The 10,660-nt window shown below is 37.5% G+C and overlaps 1 non-coding gene across 1 annotated transcript; it reads left to right on the top strand.

Annotated features, from left to right (window-relative positions):
• Nucleotides 1–534: 534 nt before the first annotated feature.
• LOC141709623 (small nucleolar RNA R71) lies at nt 535–641 on the top strand. Its single transcript, XR_012570188.1, has one exon. It is a non-coding gene; the product is annotated as a small nucleolar RNA R71 (small nucleolar RNA).
• Nucleotides 642–10,660: the final 10,019 nt, after the last annotated feature.

Here is a 10,660-nt window from a genome sequence, read left to right as displayed (position 1 = left end):
TGCCTTTGAGCATATTACTGTGGTTGCTAGAATCCAGGTGGATTGAACTGCTTACTCATACCTTGCTGATATGGTTGCTGAATAGCATTCTGATTATTACCCCAGCTGAAATTTGGATGATTTCTTTTGTTAGGATGATAAGTAGTTGGCACAGGCTGTTGTCGCTGATAATTGTTCACATACTGAACAGATTCATTAACAAGAGAACACTGATCCGTAGCATGAGAACCTGCACAAAGCTCACAGACCATAGCTATCTGATTGACTCCATAGGTGGCTAAAGAATTGACCTTCATAGATAGCGCTTGGAGCTGCGCTGCAATAGCTGCATCGACTTCCATAATACCTGCTACCTTCCCAGGTATCATCCTTTGAGTTGGGTTTTGATGCTCATTTGCAGCCATAGTCTCAATAAGATTATAAGCCTCAGTATAGCTTTTGGCCCACAATGCGCCTCCAGCTGCTGCATCAAGCATGGGCCGAGATTGGGCCCCCAAACCATTATAGAAACCAGTGATCACCATCCAATCGGGCATTTCATGATGTGTACACTTTCTCAACATCTCCTTGTAGCGCTCCCAAGCTTCACACATAGATTCTGTAGGTTGCTGCGCAAACTGAGTAAGAGCACTCCTCATAGCAGCAGTCTTTGCCATTGGATAAAACTTCACCATAAACTTTTGCGCAAGATCTTGCCAAGTAGTGATTGACCCAGCTGGTTCAGAATGTAACCAGTCCTTAGCTTTATCCCTCAGAGAGAATGGGAAAAGCCTCATCTTGATAGCCTCATCAGTCACACCATTATATTTGAAAGTACTGTAGATATCGACAAAATTCCTTATGTGCATGTTGGGGTCTTCATTCGCAGCTCCTCCAAAAGAAACAGAATTCTGCACCATCTGAATAGTGCCCAGCTTGATTTCAAATTTATTGGCCTCAATAGCCGGGTGCATGATGCTAGACTGAATGTCATCAATTTTGGGCCGAGAAAAGTCCATAAGAGCTGGATCTGCCGGAACAATACGATCACCCATGATTACTGGCTCTTTCTGCTCACTTCCTGAATCCAAATCTTCAAAATCTATTTTCTCCGGAATATCAAGAACTTCGTCTGTCTCCTCAGCTGTATCTAAAGTCCTCTTGCGAGTACGAGAACGAGTTTGCATAAACGCTCGCTAAAGTACCTGAAAAACAACCGAAAATAATAAGTAACAAGTCATAATCACTGAGTCCTAATGACCAATGATGGTAAGTACATTAACTAAACAAATACGCCGAGTCCCCGGCAGCGGCGCCAAAAACTTGTTAGGGCGAAATCACGCGCTAATAATACACGCAAGTATACGCGTTCACAAGTAATATAGAATACTTTCTAGTTCGTTCCCACAGAGACTCAGACTAATTATGTTCAATTAAACTCACTCACCAATGTATGATTACTTCTCGATGTTAAGACAATAACACTAAGAATTGATTAACTAATTATTAACTACAATTAACTACTACAATTAAGCACTTAATTAATACTTCGAATTAATAATATTAAAACACTCATGAGATCACAACTTCATTACTACTTCCTTCAATAGTCATTGTTATTACCCTTAGCATGCAACAGTGATGATATTAATCGAATAACACGAAACTGATAAAAGCCAACTTTCATTGTACTAATACCATTCTACCAAACATCCACAATTAAGATAGAAGTTGAATAGGCATCAATTATGTTGAGTCCCTATATGTCTACAGAAATTGACAACATAACGATTTAAGAACAAGTTATTCCTTTTGATTTCACAGGGCGAATAAAACGATTAGAGTTACCCACTAATCATGCAACATCATACATGAACCTATGCTAGCATGGCAAGTTCTAAATCTCAAGATCCACCGTCGCTTCACAAGAGATTAACACCCTATCCTATATGTTCGCGATGCACATAAGAAGAATAAGCACAACCAATACTGGATATCATACAATCATCACACACTAAGGTATTAAACAACTAACTAAAGAATTCCATAGTAAATCCGTTACGACCCCATGATCACGATTAGCCCATGATAGCACTCATCGTCATCATGGGTTTATATGAAAACATGATAAATAAACACAAGAGAATAATAACTAAACTAATTATATTAAACCAGAGTACGTCACAAGAGTAAATAGGTTCAAAGTAAGAAAACTAGCATCCAATATTACAGCGAAATAAAGAATCACAGAAAATATGCTTCCTCTTCATTGCGGTGTGCTAAAACGGTCTTTCTCCTTATCTCCTTCGCTCCTTGACTAATACTACGATCCAACCTTTGTGAAACGTCTCCGAAATCTACTTATATAGGAGTCCCATAAAACCCAGATTACTCAGAAGTTGGAAGCCAAAAAGAAATAGAAGTCTAAAATAATTATTCTGAATTTACGACAGCTGAGCGGGCGCTTAGCTTCCTCCGCGGCCGCTCAGCATAGCTGAGCGGGCGCTCAGACCCCTTCTGGAAAAATGGTCCGTTCTACTCCGTTTCTTCGCTGTAATCTGCTCCTTTCTTCCCACTTACAATGCTGAACATATGCCAAGGCTTATTATTGATGAATTCTCCCCCGAAATGCAACTAATACCCTGAAATGCATAAACACTAGAAAAACGCATCAAATACACAAAATACTTGATTTCAAGACACCAATTTAAGCTATTATATGACGTTCTAAGTGGTATAAAATGCCACTTAGCACAATCTCAACTCAATGAGATTCAATCCTCATTGGAATTGCTTCTCTCTCTTCTTTTACCTGCTGATGCCAAAAAGGGGGAGAAAGTAATTAAGTCCAAATGCAAACCTGATAAGACACTGAAGAAAAAGGATGATGGTAATGACCCGGGAAACTCCGGAATGGGTGGAGGTCGTGGTCAAGGTGGAGGTCTCTCATCAAGTAGAGCTGGAACTACAAGTCATAGAACAAGTTCTGATACTGGGAGAAGAATAACTTCTGATACTGGTAAAAGGATAAATTTAGATGAACTTTTGGATCTTGATGAAGAAATTTCAAGACAGTTATTTCTGAAAGAAAATCCAGGAATGGACTTTGAGAGTCTAATGGAAGAAGAAGCTAGACTTAAGTTAGAAAAGGTCAACTCCAAATCTGAAGCTTCTGTTGTTAAAAAGAAACTTCCTACGGCTAAAGGCATTGTGATAAAAGAAAGGACAAATCATGTGGCAGCCAAGACCAAATCACAATTGCAGATAGATCCAAGGTCCAAGGGCAAAGAAAAAGTTGGTGAACCTGTAAAGGTTTATGTGCCTCCTATGGATGAAGAAATTTCTGTTGAAGATGCTGATCTTACTCTGACTTAAAGGAAGATTTCTAAAACAACCTCTGATATGGCTCAAGTTGTTCAGAGTCAAGATATAATTAGTTCTGATATAACAATGAAGCAGGCAACCTCTGACATAGCTCAAGTTGACTTGATATCAGAAGATAAGTCAAAAGCAACCTCTGACATAGCTCAAGTTGACTTGATGTCAGAAGATAAGTCAAAGGAAACCTCTGACATTGCTCATGTTAAATCCTCAAAGTTACTTCTACCAGGATTAACTAAAGCCAAACAGACTCAACCTTTAAAGACTGCAGCAAGTGGTTTTGAAGCAAGAGTGGTTACTGGAAAGGAAGCAAGAGATAAATCTGGGTTGGGTAGTTCTGATAAAAGAAGAGTACATAACACTACCAATGATCCGACTTCCTTAAGTGAACCAGGTGTTGGAGCAACTCCTGAAAGATTGAATCGACTTGAATCTGTATAAATGGTTTACCATACCTTCTTGAAAGAGCATATCTTGTTATATTTTATGACAGATGGAAGGGTATACCAAATTAAGCAGAATGTTATACCACTGAAGTATTTTGAGGAACTAGAACATGTTTTATTCTTACTTCAAGTGAATGACAGAATAACAGAAAGTGTTGCAAGTTATTTGAAGACTCAAATTCAGAGACAGAAAAGGCTTTATTTTGTAAAGTCTAACAACACATACTGTCTCAAGTACAGAGATCACAAGGGTGATATTGTTGATATGAAGCCTAATACTGCAACGATTAGAACATATCTTGGTATTAAGGGACTTGAATTCAATCTAGAGTCTGACAAAGCCTATGTCATAAGACTAGATCAGGAGTTGAGAAAAGAAAAAATTAATGATCTCGGATATGCTATCTTTAAAACTGGTGAAGATACTGCAGAACTTAAAGATGCAAAAAGGAGGATGATTGATGAACTCAGATATGCTGAGAGATTTAAAGAACTATCTCAGAACAACTCCTGACATCGAAGAGATTAGAAAGTGAAGCCAAGTCAAGATCTACCACTGCTCAAATTCTGATATGCATACAGACTGAAGTTGTTATCAGAAGTTAAAATTGGTAAAGCTTTAAGGACTGTAAGTTGTAGTTATCTAGTCAAATTCTCATGCATTTGTACTTAATGTTTTTGACATCATCAAATATCTGTTAAACTTGTATATTATGCTAATTTACAAGTTGGGGGAGATTGTTAGATATATTTGATAATGTCATGTCTAATATGATTTATGTTTAGTTTTCAGATCTTACTTAAACGGGATAAATCAGTACTTAACTGAAATCAACACTTATACTGAAATCAGAACTTAAGTTATCAGTACTTAAGGTTCAAGAGATATTTATCAGGAGATAATATCAGGACTTAAAGGAAACTTTCAGATAAGGAAGGCGGCTAATTGAAAGGAAAGAAGATCAAGATAAACATAAGAAGAGATATGCATGAAGAAGGAATTCTGTGAAGAATGGAATACTTGGAAGAAAAGATAACCGATTGATATATTTTAGGAAGCAGAATTATATTCCATATCAATTAGAGATTATCTTGTAACTGTGTGATATATAAACACAGACATAGGGTTTATACTATAAGTGTTATCATTATCGAGAATATTATTCATTGTAACCCTAGCAGCTCTCGTGATATTTGTTCATCACTGAGAGAGGACAGTTCTACATTGTAACAGAGTTTAATAAAGTTTGTTTTCTGTTACTTGTGTTTTTTGAATTCGATTTGATTGTGCTATACACTGTATTCAACCCCCTTCTACAGTGTGTGTGACCTAACAGAGGAGGATGGGGTGTTAGGCCTCAATGATACTATAGAAGGGGGTTGAATATAGTATCTACAATCAATTCGATTATAAACACAATTATGTGACAGAAAACAAGTTTATTCAATATATCCACCTCTGTTACAGTAAGTTTAATCTACTCTCTCAGTGATGTATGATATCACTAAGAGCTGTTAGGGTTACAATGAATAATATTCTCGTGAATGATAACACATATAGTGTGAACCCTAATCTGTGTTTATATAATACACAGTTATAAGATAACTACCAATTGATATGATAATGATTATGTTTCCTAGAATATATCAATCAGAGATTATCTACTGCAGTCCTATAGATGTCCAATTCTTCATGAATATCTTTACTTGTTTAATCCAGATCCTCTCCTGTAAATCAGCCGCTTTTCATCCCTGAAGTGTATCCGCACTTAAGTTCTGATATAAGTTCTGACGCCTTAAGTTCTGATAACTTCCTGTCTTCAGTAAGTTCTGATTTCCAGTTAAGTTCTGATATTCTGATAATAAGTTCTGAAACTAAACAAATCATATTAGATATGACATCACAAATATATCTAACAATCTCCCCCAACTTGTAAATTATGAAAAATATACAAGTTAATAGATTTGATGATGTCAAAAACATTTAAGTATAAATGCAATGAGATATTATTTTAAACAGCTAAATACAACTTACAGTCCTTACAACTTTTACCAATCTTACTGAATCAATCTGAATCCAAAATGATTCTTGACAAAGTTTGATATCAGCTTCTCTTCTGCATTTCTCAGGACTTGAGCTAATTTAGCCTTGACTTGTTGCAGTTCTTCATCTTGACTTCCAATCTGGTAGATGGCAGTCCTAAGTGCTGAAATATGATTTCTTTCCAATCCATCACTAAGTCTGTTTACCCTTGGATGAGAGGAGTCTTCATTGTAGCATAAGCATTTCTCTTTCAGAATAACTTCTATCTTAGCAGAATTCTTCTTCATTGGAATTTCTCTTCCATCATCTTCAACTATCTTTGGAATAAATTCTGCAACCCTTGATCCAGAGATTCTGGCTTTATCCCTTATGGTCTTCATCATGAAATTTGACCATCTTCTGGTAACCTCGGACTTTATCTCCAAAAGATAATCAATGAATTGAAGTTATTCAAGAGATTTGTTCAGCACATCTGATTCTGACATTCTGTATGTTCTTCCATCTTTAAGAAATAGAATCAGCTTTTCCTTGACTTTACTCTTATCATGAGTATCCATTACCACTTGAGCAGATATAACCTTGTCAAGGTGTTTCTGTGTAACTTCCTCAAGTGGTTTGTCAGTTAATAAAAATGGATCTTTGATAGTTACTTCAACTCCTTTTTCTTCTTGGCTTGGCTTGATCCTAACCCAGATATGTCTCTTGCTTCTTTGGCATTCACTCCAACAGTCAAGAAATCAGATAGAAGTTGACTTTTCTTAGGATCTGATGGTTTAAAATGTTTCCATAGGAGTTTCTTCTTATCAGCAATTGTCATCTTGCCCAAATCAACTTGAGCTCTGTCAGAGGTTGATGTCTTGATGACTTGTTCAGGATTTGCAGATTCTTCTATAGCTTGTTCTTTTGAAATTTCTTCAGGATTTGTCAAGTTCTGAACTTTTTCACTCTGAACAACTTGAGCTACGTTAGAGGTTGTCTTAGATTCTTCTGTCATCTTTCTTCTTTTTAGAGTTTCAACTGTTTCATCTTCAGCAGAAGTATCATCAAAGACTTGAACCATCTTGCACACAGGATTCATCAGAATTTGAGGAATCTTCATCTTTTGTTTCTTGACTGTCTCCCCAACTTTTCCTTTTCCCTTGTCTTTAGGATCAGTAGTAGTTTGAGATCTAGTCCTTGATATAGGAATCTATGTGGCAGATCTTTCTTTTATCACAACCCTTTTTCTTTTGGCCTTGGTGGCTTTTTAGCATCAGAAGCTTTTGACTTTGGTTTGCTCTTCTCGGCAGAAAATTTAGCTTCTTCTTCTCTTAATTCCTCTAAATCCACTCCTGGATTATCCTTAAGGAATAGTCTCTTGGCCAATTCTTCATCAATAGTTTGAATTTTGGGATCCTTGTAAAAGAAAGTTATTTTCTTTCCCTTGAATTTCAGAGTCTGCAAAAACTTCTGTGAATCTTGGCTTCCATCTTGAATCATTACATCAGAATTAATTATCAGAATTTGATCATCAGAATCTGTGATCAACAAAGAAACATCCTGATTTGTAGGCTTCTTTCCTTATTTATCCCTCCTTTGAGTGGAACCAGACAATCTCTGATGAGAACCCGTCTATTGAGAAGAAATCCTACTAAATTGCTCTCCTTGACTGTGACCTCTACTCTTATCAGAGTTTCCCTAGTCATCACCATAATCATCCTTTTTCTTCAGTGTCTTAATTGGTGAGCATTTGGACTTAACTACCTTCTCCCCCTTTTTGGCATCATCTGTCAGAAGTAGAGAAAGAGGGAGTTCCACTGAAGATTGGATCTCATTTAATTGAGTATGTTGAGCATCTTGATTTTGTAATACCTCATCCAGTTGGGCTGCTGCTTTTCTTGAACAAGCTCAATAGTCTCCACTTTTTCTTGAATTGGTCTGATAAACCTATTCTTATCTAGTTTGAGCATCAGGTCTAGCTTATCAGCTGTTTTCTGAAGTTTATCAACCTTTTCATGAGTCTTGGAGTGTAGACCTTGAAGAGTTTTAGTATTGAGAGCAGTGACTTTAAGTTATGTTTTGAAGTCAGAACTTGTCAGCAACTCATCAGCTTTTGAAATATGCTCTGACAGAACAGTTGAGCTGGGAATGAAGTCAGCTTCATTCCACTTCTTTTTCCATTCAACTCCTCTAAAGGTTTCCTCCCATGGAATAAGAGCATCTTCTTCAACAAATTTAAGCAGTGCCTCATTGCCAAGAATTGGAGCATTGACTGGAGCACTTGCTGGAACACTGTCTCCAGAATTTGATAAAATCTCATCATCTTCTGATAACACCAGAGTGTGTGTAAATGAAGGAGATTCTGGAGCAACTTCATCTGTTTCCAAATTCCGATCTTCAGGTTCCAAAACCAGAATTAGTGTAGTAGGAATTTAAGCATTTAGTATTGGAGAGACAGGTGGAGTTGACTCCTTTGCTGGCGGTGCTTCCAGATACAAAACAGTTGGAATATTCAACCTGTTAATATCAATTTCAGGACTTAACCCTGAATCTTCAACTGAGGCAGTTTCTTTAATTGGAGAGATAGGAGGTGTGATCACTGTGTCTTGAACAGTGTCTTCAGGTTGAGGTGGAGCTGTCAAAGCTTCAATGACTGTAGGTTCTGATGAGATCAGAGATTCCTGATCCCCTTCCTCAGCCTGTAAAATTGGAGAAGTAACAGGAGTTGGCTGTTTTGTATTTGGAGCTTCCAGATATAGAACAGTAGGTATATTCAAATTATGAATATCTATTTCAAGACTTGTCTCTTGTTCTTCAACATCATCTGTAGCTTTGATTGGAGAGTGAGGTGGAGAAATCACAGATTCTTGTACATATTCTAATTTGTGGACTTCAGGAATTTCAGATTCCTGAATCAGAACTTCTTCAGCTGCTGGCAGGGCTTCAATCACAATAGTTTCTGATGAGATCAGAGATTCCTGATCCCCTTCCTCAGCATCTTCAGCATCCTCAGATTGAGTTTGTGCAATATGCACACCTGCTCTCATCTTCCTCAATTTTGATTTTCTAGATGGAGGGATGACATGATCTGTATCAGAATTTGAAGATCTTTTCCTTTTCAAAATCCCAGAACTCTCAGCTTCATTCTGTTTCTGAGGAGTTACCTCTTCAGCTTCTACTGTCACATGTTCTGATGCAGGAACCTGGACTTGTTCTTCCTCATCAGATTCATCTCTCAGAATCATCCTTCTTCTTCTCCTTGGTGGAGATTTAGGCACAGAGATAGTTATTTTGGTTTTGGGCCTAGAGGATGTGTCAGATTTTACAACTGGCACCTTTTGAGAAGTACCAGAGGTTGGTTTGATTTTGGATTTGAGAGGTGAGGTTCTGATAGTAGGTGCTGATGGTTGTGGTTGAGAGGATTGTGTTGGCTGATAATAGGTTCTGATAGTAGGCTGTGGTTGAGTATTGGAAGGCTGGGTTGGTGGAGGTTGAGAAGTAGTAGGCTGTGTAGGTGAAACATCAGGATATATGGTTTTGTATGTGTGAGGATCAGAATTTACTAAGAATTGTTTGACAGATTGGGGAATTTGGAGGGGCCTTAGTATATCCTTCTTATTATCAGCAGATAATAAGTCTGTGAAAGCCCTTTTGTGAAGTTAAAGGGTTCAATTAACTCACTAAAGTTTTGAGGTGCATCAGAACAACAGAAACTATATATAAGCTGACAGAATCTTGCAAAATATACTATGTTGCTATCTTCTTTCATCCTATCACCTATAAACCCTAGCACAACACTAGCATAATCAAAATATGTTTGATTAAGAAGAGCATACCCGATTTGCTGAATCGTGATTGAAATAGCATCAAATTTGAGCATTTGTTGGCAAAGGCTTTGGTAATACAATCGAAAAAGAAGCTCCACTCCCTCCTGATGTAGGGCCTCTTCAGTTGTCCCACCTTAGACAAAGACTTCTCATAGCCAAGATTTGCCATCATGTTTTGAAGAACTGACTCCCCAACTTGTGAATTGTAAGTACAATTTTCTGGAAGATGCAATGCTTGTCGAACAGTTGACAAGGTTACCAAGTGCTCATCTTCCCTTGTTGTAAAAATGATGCTTGGGGACCCACTTTCACCACCATTATCATAGACTCCAGACCTCCAAAACTCCAGAATTTGCTTGCCTACGAGAGTCTGTGGTTGGGTCAGAGCATACCCAATTTCACTTCGAGTGAGAAAATCTTGAATGAAGTGAAGTTCTGAAGGAGCCTCGTCCTTGTTGAGAATAGCCAAATAGTTGTTGGGGACTGTAACACCCCCAAATCTGGGGTCGGGGATCCGGCTTGTCACGAGTTCCATTTCCCTTAATAACACTTAATCTTAATAAACAACCAACTACTACATACTGTGACCCCACAATATACACATTCACCACAAGTTATAGTCTCAGAGATGAATACCAAAAAAATAATACAAGTCACTTTATTCCACAATTATATGCCATTACACCTTAAAAGGGTTTCTGAATAAATTTACATTTCCTTGCCATTATTACAATTCATAAATATACATAAGTCTGGTACATCAAAAGTTGAAAGCCTAGCCTATTGGTAGATCCTACCTCGGCTATAACGACATCAACGCCTACAGGAAACTGCGGAACGTTTTCTAACCGCTTGCGAATCGGGAGCTTGGTCATGTTCATCTTTTCTATCTGTTGTTGTGTGATGAAGAAGAAAGCAAGGGTGAGCAAAAAGCCCACCAAAATAATATTTATAATAATTAACAATATATGAGCATTCTCATAGTACTCATGAAAGTCTTGGTC

The sequence above is a fragment of the Apium graveolens genome, chromosome 2 (assembly GCF_009905375.1).
Source record: "Apium graveolens cultivar Ventura chromosome 2, ASM990537v1, whole genome shotgun sequence".
NCBI classification, from domain to species: Eukaryota; Viridiplantae; Streptophyta; class Magnoliopsida; order Apiales; family Apiaceae; genus Apium; species Apium graveolens.
This window is presented reverse-complemented; position numbering and strand designations above follow the sequence as displayed.